Below are 11,891 nucleotides of genomic sequence, written 5' to 3' on the forward strand. Positions count from 1 at the left end.
ATGGGACAGTGTGGTGTCTTGGCTCATCTTTGTGAACGTATGCATGCTAACTTTATACTAGTCATTCTGAAATTTCTGTGTGAGGGAACATTGTAAGTGCTTGTGCAAAATTTATTTTCAGGTGCTGCATATGCTGGTGTTATTGTTTAGAAGGCCTGAGTGTGTTATCAGAATCTGAATTTGTTTACAGCCATCACAACGATACTGACACAGGTGTTCCCTGGATAATATTTTGAAAATTACTGCTTTTTAACGATACAGCATCTTGTCTTCCACAATTCCATCCCTGTATTCAATCAGGAGCTAATTTTTAGAACAATGTCCTCTTACGCTGCCTATTATTCTCATGATTTTTCATATGCCCAGGTTTTTGCGTGGACTAAGGGAGACAGCCTTTGAGCAGAGCATACAGCTGATTGACATCTGATAATAGCGGAAGGTCAGTGCTAATTACTGTGCCTAATTTGCATGAAATACTTTGAAAGATGGAAGCTAACGTATCTATGGCACTTTCTGCCAACAAATTACCTGGCTGACAGGAGGGTGTCACTGCTCATCAATGCTGATGGTGTATAAACTGGTACTTGTGCAATTAAGGAGAAGTGAAATATTGCCTCAGAGAGCTACCTTCCTGGGAATAATTACTACAGGTGTCAACAAGGCTGGAAAAAGAAGGATGTCTATTTGCTGTTCTATGAGTAAAGGTTGTGAATAGTGAAAGGGCCAATGCTGACAATCATCAAAATCTCAATTCCACCTCTCAGTTTACTCTTTGTTAATGATTATAAGAGCATGAGAAAGGGCTCGGAAAGCAGACATTGATTAGGTGGTTAAGAACAAAATCCCTGTTACTTACTCCATGAATTCCTGAGACATGTCTAATGCTACTATTCTGAAATACTATAATGTCACTGGGTAGATTTCAGAACTAATAGAGGGTGTAAGAACAAGAAGAATCATTAGAAAATAACGGGGTAAGGATTTATCAAGAAAATATTACGTGGAATTGGAGTCCACATTTTCTGGGGTCCACATATTTGGAGCACCTGGTGCTTTGGTTTATGTCTCCACAAAGGTTTGCCAATTTCCTTCAGCAATTTGAAGCTGCTCTAAGTCCATGTCTTTCCTCCTTGCTCCACTTGCTTCAGTGTCTCATGCTGGCTACATGCTATCCACACACAAAAACAAACATACCCTGGTCTTCATAAGCTTTTCCTGTAGCCACAGCCATCAAATAGCAGTTTGGAGCCCTCTCTTGGAGATGGAGCATATTTGAACACTTGTTAGGAGACAAATGAAGGCTGGAGCCGTGAGCAGAGGCCTTTTCATCTGGTTTATGCAGCTCGGAGTTCACCACCATCATCAACACTGATCACTTCAGAGGTCTGTAGTTCTGTTCTGTGTTAACCCTCTCAGACCCTCATGGCCTCTGGGAGACCTGACCCCTACTTTGAGACACATTGAACTGGAAATAATAACTCCCATATGGGAGAAGAATACTTCAGCCCCATGAGCTTACCAAGCTTTGTTTTTTCTGACTGCTAAGAAAAGGAGAGTGTATTGGAAGCAATTCTCTCAGCTTATAGCTATTTTGATAGAGGTTCTATATTTAATAAAGGTTAAGTCCATTGAAACTGTGAGTCAAAGGCACTTTTCATGGCCAACAATTTCACCCACTTTAGAAGCTGGTCTCTTCCCACTCTCCCCACGTCTACTCAAAGCGGAAAATGGGGACATGGGCTTTGTTTAATAGGCAAATAGGCCATCCCCCAAAGAATATGAATAAGTATTTTCAATCTGAACTTGTTCATCACTCTCCTGTGTCTCTCTCCTCCACATAAAAGAAAGCTCTTTCCGTAATTGCAAGACTTAATTAGCCAGTGTTCACACAAAGGCTTCTTTTGTTCACCTATCAAGAGGCTGCTTTCATTGATGGTTCTCTGACTCTCTGAAGACTATTCTTTCCCTGAGTTTAACATGAACTTCTATTTTCAGCTTCGGAGTCCTATGATATAAGTGCTCTGCATTCCATTCCCCGACGTCTTTGTCTCTATTACAGATAACTCCTCCGTGGCTGATGGCGATCTGATCACCTTCCCAGACTGCTAATCCCTGTCTTCCGTGGGACAGAAACAGGTTTCTGGAAAAGCAGTGACCGAGTGGCAATTATGGTCCACTAAAGAGCTGGTTTTATTCTAGTTTCATTTTCCCGTTTTTAAGTCAGAGCTAGAGCAACAGCAGGGACTGTGGGAATCATGAACACCTGAAAGATACACGAAAGATGTGTTGGTTAACATCACTGTACAAATTTAAGCAATGTTTGTTTTATGAATTAAAGGAAGGAATGCACATTTAACATTATTCCACAGATTTTTTTAAAAAGCTTAGATTCCTTATCAGCAAATCTATGGCAATCACATCCTGCGTATTACTTGATCTTACACTAGGAAATGACCACCTTTTTCTCCTCTGCTCATGTCAATCCTAAGGTAACATTTCATGACACTTTTTACGTTGACATTTGAAAGGCTACTGTTCTAGAGATTGCTCTTTTCCTTCTAGGTAATAAGCTTAAAATGTGCATATCTTTTGGAGTCTGACATCTATAGTCTTAGATTCATAGTATTTCTGCCACTAATGTACAACAAAATTCTTGGGATGTTAGTGGTTAGTGATGAGGAAGTTCTCACTGCCTGCAAAGTAGTAAGCCCTCCAGAAAAGGTACCTATTATCATGATTATTCACATCCAGTTGTAAGTGATGCCTGTAATTTATATCCTTAAAGATGAATATCTATGATATTCAAAAGCATAGATTTCCATATAAAATAAAATTAATTGAAAAAAATCATAATTATTTTTATAATGCTTTCTGTTAAGTCTATTAAACATAAATATTAGTTTACATTACTATGACATTTTAATTTGAAAGATAATGCAAGGTTCAGAGAATGATGTTTTTAAATCATAAACATTTCATTACTATAAACTTAAACTCAGTAATCTTAAGTTATCATTAAACTTTACTACCATAAATCAGGATATTTTTCACCTGTTTCTGGAAAGAACAAAGTACTAACTCTTCCAAAGTTTGCTAATGGAATATCAGTTCCAACACTTTCATGGGTATTAGGTTGCAAAAGTATTTCATTTGGAGTCAAATACAATTAACCAAGGTTGTTTTTCTGTTATAATTCTCAGATTTTTATATGCTGATGGACAATTATTTCCAAGATGGGAAAACAGAGAAAACTAGGTAGAGAAACCCCTATTTCTCAGTTAATTGGACAGAGAAACCCATCTTTAAGGGAGCATCTCATGAGATTAGAGTTGCATAGTGAAGACTTTATTCTAATTCAGTATTGGTTTTTCTTAATTTTGAAGCTGTTTATAACTTCAGTCATTTCAGCAGCAGTTGTATCAAATATACAAAACAAAGTTTGGTTACAACTCTTCTAATAAACAAATTATTTTCACAGCACTCAACAGATGTTTGTTTAATTTCACGTAGTACCTCCTCAATTCTTTGTGGGCTGCATACCCCTGCATTTTTTCTCTACCACAACTATGAGAACACAGTCTAGATATCCTGTTTATCATAAATTTGCCAGTATGACCACTTTTTTGAAAAAGTATCCATTTTTCCAGTTAGAGGAAAGTCATTTCCTTGATATGCAAATATTTCTGCAGAAACAGATTTTGTTTACTGATAAACTTATTTCCACCTACAATTGGCCCTATTTTATAGTCAGCCATCCATACTTCATTTCTTCTTTTACAGTCTGGGCTATGATATCATTGTACTCTATAAAGTTACTTAGTTTATTGCAGAACAAACTCATTAAACCAACAATTAAATAAAACATGTGTGATTCAAACATTTTTTATCATCATGCAAATGATAGTCTCAGGAAGAAATAAATCACCCACAACTAATAGTAAACAAATTGGTAACAGTGTTCTGTATTTAGGTACAGATATTTTTCTATCAAGGTTAAATCAGTTTTTGCACAGCCCCGTTCGTAATGACTTGCTCTACATACAAACCTCCTTAAAGTCTCAACTTAGTTAATTTTTTTCTCCAGTATTTTTAATAATAAATATTTTTAAATATCAGCCATACAGGGGGCAATGGAGGGAAGCATGTCATTGCTGTGGAGAAAGGTAACGGCAATATTCCTGACCTTAAAAGGCCCTCAGTACAAGTCAATAATTAAGACATAAATCCTCTAGAATATCATAAATCAAATAAGGAAGTTTATGATACATGTAAAAGGATTAATAACAAGGTAAGAATACTGAGCACTGGCCTGGTCAGAGAAAGATCATGCTATGCTAAACCATATAACATGCAGATTTTAAACATCTCTGAAAATGTGTAGTGAAGGAAAAGAAACAATGACCTTAGGACATTGTAAGAGAAAGGAACTGAAGTCTACTTTCCTAGAATGTTTGTTTATGCAGTCATTTTTTTAAAAAGTTAATGGTTAATAAAATTATATTAAAATCTATTATATTAATTGGATTTAAAAGTTCTTTTTTGATCTGTACTCTTCCATTGGGGAGATTCAGTACTAAAATTAAGTTAAAAGTATGTTTTCCTTTGTATCTTGGAACTGTTTGCAAAATTTTTGTTTTTAATCTTAGAGTTTTATCACCCTATTATTAGTATAAACAAGTTTCAATAGAACTTTCAGTTGTCATGCTGTGCTGTTGTAGACTGAATTGATTTAATGTGGTGAAAATACATTCATATTACATTAAATTTCACTTTAAATAAGACAAACAAATCTACATTTAAACTTCATTAAGTAATTTAGAGAACATATTACAATTTTTTAAAATATATTTTTATTGATTTCAGAGAAGAAGGGAGAGAAAGAGATAGAAACATCAATGATAAAATCATTGGTTGGCTGCCTCCTGCATGCTGGGGATCAAGCCCACAACCAGGGCTTGTGCCCTGACCAGGAATTGAACCATGACCTCCACAGGTCAATGCTCAACCACTGAACACTGGCTGGGCAACAATATTAGATTTTAATGCTGTTTTGAACACTCAAATATTCAGTAAGAACAGGAAATCCTTTTCCTAAAATTGATTGGAATTAACAATGAAAAACAACTTAATCTTAAGAGCAGAAAAATTAGAAGGGACATTTTCATCAAGTTAGGGCTGTCATCTGCTTCTTAATTTTGTTTCATGAAAATCAGCAAGGTTATTACTTAAATCTGCCTATGTTGAATGACAAATAGTTAAATTTGAAAAACAGGTGTTTGGGGTGTGTTGTTTTTTTTTTACTGTAGGTTTTGACATATTTGATTTCTTGCTCCTCCTTACCCCTGTTTTTTTTCATATTCTATAAGAAAAGCATCATAATTCATTAATAGCTGCAAGCAGATTCCAATGTAAATCCAGTTCTTCAAACTCAAGTGTATCACCTTTGGGTGTACCTTTTACTTCTCCTGGTAACTTGGGTGGAGAACGTTGGGATCTTTATGCTCTCCATTTATATGCCTATCAAAATTTGCTCTCAGAATAAATCTGAAAAAAAATTTAAGAACATATAGTTTTTTAAAGAGGGTTGCATTGAACTTAAAGTGATAACTTAAAAGTATGTTATAGGGGATAAAGTTTTGTTTTTTATCGCAGGAGCTTCCCAACACCTAGCTACTTCATGTAGACAGTCACTCACCTTACATAAGAGTAATCCAGCAAAAGATTTGAAATGAATTTAGCTTTTTATATTGAACAGTATGTAAACACTATATCACACAGCTCCTAATTAAACACTAATTTTGAAATAAGGCAAAGTGGATAGGCACAGAATTTTATTCTATCACATTGGTATAAATATACTTTCACTAGCTAAAATAACAACCAAATATTCATTCTAGGTATATTTGAGAATAAAATATTTTATTGAAGGTCTGTACAGTGTAATTTAAGATGCAATTCTAAATATCAACCAGTATCAATGAAAACGTGATTTCTTATAGAAAATATTCCAACAGTTCCCTACATTTCTAAATCTCAAAAAGCTCACAGGAACAAAGACACTACTCTCTGGCTGTATATTTGGGCAAGGGAAAGGAAAAAAGACTAAAATGATACAGAAATAGTAAACCTAATAGTTAAATGTTCAATAAAATAGGTTGGTGATTTCTTATAACTACATAATAATAATCTATGTGCTTGTTAAAAATGTATTAAACATTTTCCTTACTTCTTATTTCTTGAAAGTCTTCATTTGAGTGAAATAGTAAACATGTTATCCTTTTCATTTTATCATTAATTTAGAGTCATTTAGGGCATTCAAAAAAGATGTGAGAGACGTAGTACCCAGTTGAATGACATTCAGCCTAACACACAAATATAGCATACTTTTTCAACTTGGAAAAAAATTCAAAGTGGTCTAATCCAAAACCTTGCATGATATCTCTGCTGTGCTGCACACAATTGGCCTTTGATTCTCACAATAGTCTTTCTATGAAACTTGTGTGGTCCTTCTGAGGAAGCCAAACAGTGAGATAATGACAATAGCACTTATTATAAAGATCACATTTTTGATCACTATGTTTGCTGCCTCCAATTTGTGGTTTAAGTTTCCCTTTATTAAGAAAAACTGGCTGATGTAAAATCACATACTAACCAGTGCAGACTCAGCTCCCCTCTCCTCCAATTTTCCACGGAACCATTGGCCACCACACACATTGCTGTCAACTTGTTCTGCTTCTTGTCAGCTGCACACTGGACTGAAGAACCGGAGGCTGGCCATGCACTAATTAAAAGGGCAGACATTTTTTTAAAGTCCATACTGAGAAACATAGGTGCCAAATATTAACTTATGTAAAACTTATTTAAGGAGAAAGGACAGGGATAGAATTACAAAATATAATTTTAAATGTCTTTGAATTAGAATGTTGCATGAAATTTTTCAGGATGGCACTGATGTTTAAGTCTTTCCTGAATCAGGAAAGGGCTGAACTATGAGCCCACTTAGAATTGATAGTTTTAAGAAAATTCCCAAAGATATAGAATTCCTCATGTGGATTTGACTAAGTAGCTCTGTTTTTCTGAAATAATTATAGACTAATAAAGGTGATAAATTATCAGAAGGACATTTACATAGTTTGACAGAAAAAATAAAGTGTAAACCTGTAGTACATTTAAACTTTTCATAGCAGAATGATCTTCTAATATTATTAGTTATGGATGAAAGGTGCAATAAATAGACATTCCCTTGAATTAATTGGCTTATGCTAAATATCGTTTAACATAAAGCTAGGATCTTATGCACAAACAATGTTTTAAAATATTTATGGTTCTAGAATGGTATGCAAGGCAAATGTATTAGAGTGCATAAATGATTCAGAGCATTTGAATTTATTAATTTTGTACATATATTACTTTATATATGTATATATGAATATTTATGATAGAAATGGAAATTTATTTACAAACACCATAAGGTCAGCCATCTCTTGATGATAATATTTGCAACATTTAATTCATCTCTATTATATATGATTTTCTACTGGAAATGAATTGTTTATTAATAATTATAACATGTTTTTATTTTTTTGAAATTTTGGATAATATTTTAAACACTAAGTAAACTAAACTGATACTAAAAGAATTATAAATTAAGTAATATCCACAGTAAGAAGAAAAAAAGATTATGAGTTCATATTTGAGCACTAATTTTAAAATGTCTAAAATTAGGTAAGATCAGAACAGAAAAAAACAAACGTACTCCTTCTCAGCCTTATAGTAGGTTAGGAGTACTGAGGAGATTTAGTGGCAAGGGATTTCTCATGTTTACAAGAATAAGTAGTAGCTAAGATGCTAATGTCAAAATTAACTTCAGCAAAAAATTTAAATTTTAAAAGAACTTTTTATAATGTGTCATTTAGTAGCACGTTGAATGAAAACTTCTAGAAATAATCTAGCAGATATATTTTACTGAAAATACAAATTAACATTTATGCAGCATTTTTGTATTAATTTAGCAAAAAAACTGAGAACAGAAACTTTAATAAAGTACGTATGTGCATTCTTGCATTCTTTGTTATTCACCATGGTGCTCAGAATGAATTCTGATTAAATGAGTAATTGAATTACATGTGCTTTAAACTATCTGATTAAGAATGAATGCGTGATAGATCAAATAAACTATGAAAGTAGCAATCCTATTGTTGATAGTATATCAAATGAGATGAAAGAAAATATGGCAATAATTAATAGTGGAGTGGTTGAGACCACAACCTATGAGTTATCTATTATACCAGACAGGGTAAATCCATGGCACATCAAGAAAAATGTAGGTATAATGATTTTTTAAAATACCTGTAATTAGCCCTGACCGGTTTGGCTCAGTGGATAGAGCGTCGGCCTGCGGACTCAAGGGTTGCAGGTTCAATTCCGGTCAAGGGCATGTACCTTGGTTGTGGGCACATACCTAGTAGGGAGTGTGCAAGAGGCAACTGATCGATGCTTCTCTCTCATCGATGTTTCTAGCTCTCTATTCCTCTCCCTTCCTCTCTGTAAAAAATCAATAAAATATATTTTAAAAAATACCTGTAATTAAAAGATAATTTCATGCACACACACACAAAGATAAAGTACAGTATGAATTCATGCCAATGTTGATGTATTTGAAAACCACATTAAATGTGTAGTTCCTAAAGTTAGGGGACATAGCATTGTGCATGATTTTGTTTTCTTCATTTTCAATATGTAAATAATTTGATCCATTTTGAGTTAAATTTTATGCATGGTATCAAATAGCAGTCTAGTTTCATTCTTTTGCATGTAACTTTATAAAACAGAAAATTCTAACAAAATTAATGGCAGTTTTGTTAAGTAAAAATTTTAAAAATTAGATGGCTACAACTTAAGAGTAATAAAAATATTGCCAAGAAAAAAAAAAAAACACAGAGATCTACTGAGTATATGTTAGAAGCATATGGTTTTACTAGTAATTTGTCCCAAGCTTCCAAATAACAGAAAAGATAAATTGACTAACAAAGTGGAAACAAAAGCATGGTTATATGGAACAGACTGACAGCTGTCAGAGAAGAGGGAGAAGGAGGGGACTGGATAAAAGAAGGCATTAGCCAAAGAACATATATGCATAACCCACATGCACAGACATCGGTGTGGTGATGGGCAGAGGGAAAGCGGGTAGGGTCTGGATGGAGGTGGGCAAAGGGGGAAAATGGGACATCTGTAATAGTGTCAACAATAAAAATAAAGAAAAGAAGAAATTACTCATTTGGTATAATGCCAGATTATATTTGCTGATATTCATTTAAGGAGTTTTACATTGTTTTTGTTCTATAGTTGTTTTGTTTTTGCAGTGCCTTTTTATGCTTTTATTATACTAGCCTCAAATAAGTTGTGAAGTGTTTTTCTCTCCTATTTTCTGTAAGAATTTCTGCAGAATTGTTATTATTTCTATTTTAAATATTTGATAAATGTTCTATTTAAAGACATTTGGTCGTTTTCTCTGGGGAAATATTTCATAAGACTTTTTTAGACAAGTTTTAGGATGATAATAAAATTAATAGGAAGTTACAGATCTCTAGTACATCCCCCACTCTCATACATGTATAGCCTTCCACATTATCAACATCTTCCCCCCAGCACTATTTGTTACAATTAAATAACTTTCACTGATACATCATTATCCCTCAAACTCCATAGTTTACATTAGGGTTCACTCTTAGTGTTGTACTTTCTATGGGTTTGGACAAATGTATAATGATATATATCTACCATTATAGTTTCATACAGAGTAATTTCAATGCCCTAAAATCCTCCATGCTCTTCCTATACATCTTTTCCCTCCTCACTAGTCTCTGGCAACCAGTGACCTTTTTACTCTCTCCATAGTTCTACCTTTTCCAGAATGCAATATAGTTGTAATCATACAGTATGTAGCCTTTTCAGAACGGCTTCTGTCATTACGGAATATGTAGTTAAAGTTCCTCCATGTCTGTTCGGGGCTTGATAACTCATTTCTTTTTAGCACTGAGTAGTATTCCATTGTTTGGATGTACTATAGTTTATTTTTCATTTTATCTACTGAAAGACATCTTGATTACTTAAAAGACATGACAATAACTATAAACATCCGTGTGAAGGTTTTTATGTGGATTCTGTTGATCAGTCCTCTAGCTCACGGATTCTTTTCTCAGCCATGCCCAGTCTATCAAGTCTATCTAAGCAATTATTTATTTCTGTTGCAGTGTTTTGTTTTTGTTTTGTTTTTATCTCAAGTACTTCCTTTTGGTTCTTCCGCAGGATTCCCATCTTCTGCTTACATTGTCCATCTGTTCTTGCATGCTGTTTACACTTTATCCATTAGAGCCCTTAGCATATTGATCATAGCTGTTTTTAAATTCCTGACCTGATAATTCCAACATCTTTGCCATGTCTGGTTCTGATGCTTTCTGTGTTTCTTCAAATTGTATCTTTTGCCTCTTAATATATTGCCTTGTAAATTGTTTGATACCTGTTTATAACGTGGGAGAGAGAAGCATTCTATTGTCTCTCCATTTGGTCTCAAGTCTTTCAGTGAGCCTGAGCTGCTGAACGGTAAACTTCACAAGCGTATCTCAGGATTCTTCCCTCCCCCTAAGCTGGGCCAGGATGGCTAGAGCGGACTGGAGCTGGGTATTTCCTTACACCAGGTCAGTGAGGCTCTAGTGATATCTCAGCAGGTCAGGCTCTGGTTAGCTAGTTTCCGGTGAGGGCAGCCTTGTGAGGAGCAGAGTGCTCTGGTTTGTGCGCTCATTTTCAGCCGGTCTGCGCAAGACCCCCTGAGCGCTGGGCCAAGTGGCCCCACCCCCAGACCCCAATTCCTTTCCAACACAATGGAAGAAACCATCCTGAACCAAGAGCAACTGGCCAAACTGCAGGCACGCGAGCACATTGGTCGGGAAAGGAGCTGCTCATAGAAAGAAGAGGGTGGTTCACCAAACAGCTACCGCAGATGATAAAAACTTCAGTCCTCAGAGAAGTTAGAGGGAAGCCATACATCTGGCATTGAAGAGGTTAGTATGTTCACAAGCCAAGGAACAGTGACCCCTTTAACAACTCTAAAGCTCAGGCATCTCCGGCAGCGAACGCTTTCCACCATTACAGGCCATGCCGAGACAAAGCAGCTGACAGAAGTGCTGCCCAGCATCTTCAACCAGCTCGGTGCAGGCAGCCCGACTAGGCTAAGGAGACTGGCTAAGGTCTGCCCAAACCATCTGTGGATGGAAAAGCACCACTTGCTACTGGAGATGATGATGGTGCAGTTCCAGGTCTTCCAAGAATGAAGCAAACTGAATTGAGCCAACTTCTGAAGGAGATAAACTTGAAGACGTTTCTGGGAGCTGCTATTTTATATTATGACTGCATTTTCAAATGTTGTGTATGAATCTGATAAAAATCTAGATCTCTAATATTTTTCAGCCCAACCCCCCTGGACATTGCAGCTCTTTTTGGGTTTTTGCTTGCCCATAAATCATTCTTTGCAGTTAATTAAGATGAAGAAGCCTGGGAATAAAATTTGAAACAGGTTAATTTTTTTAAATGGTAACTTTTCCTCTCATCTGCCAGAGCATGAGGGGATTTTTCTCTGATATTTGCTATGGGAACATAGTCAAGCTCCTCGAGGTCAATTCCACAATGTGATGGGCCCCCATTACTGGGTCCCCTTTCAGAGTTGTCTACATTGATCCCTCAACAATTTGTTAATTACACTTCAGTTTCTCCTAACCCAGAACTAGTTCCCAAGGTGGCTTTCAATGTCGGGTCTCTGCTCCAGTAAACCATGGCTTCCTGTACTTGCCTGCCTGTCTTTTCAATCTTGCAGCAGTGGCTTGTCCTATGTCTTC

The 11,891-nt window shown here is 35.5% G+C and overlaps 1 pseudogene; it reads left to right on the forward strand.

The window, feature by feature from the left end:
* The first annotated feature begins 10,880 nt into the window (after nucleotides 1-10,880).
* On the forward strand, nucleotides 10,881-11,431 carry LOC118675673 (annotated as a pseudogene).
* Nucleotides 11,432-11,891: the final 460 nt, after the last annotated feature.

The sequence above is a fragment of the Myotis myotis genome, unplaced genomic scaffold, assembly GCF_014108235.1.
Source record: "Myotis myotis isolate mMyoMyo1 unplaced genomic scaffold, mMyoMyo1.p scaffold_m19_p_2, whole genome shotgun sequence".
Classification (NCBI taxonomy): Eukaryota; Metazoa; Chordata; class Mammalia; order Chiroptera; family Vespertilionidae; genus Myotis; species Myotis myotis.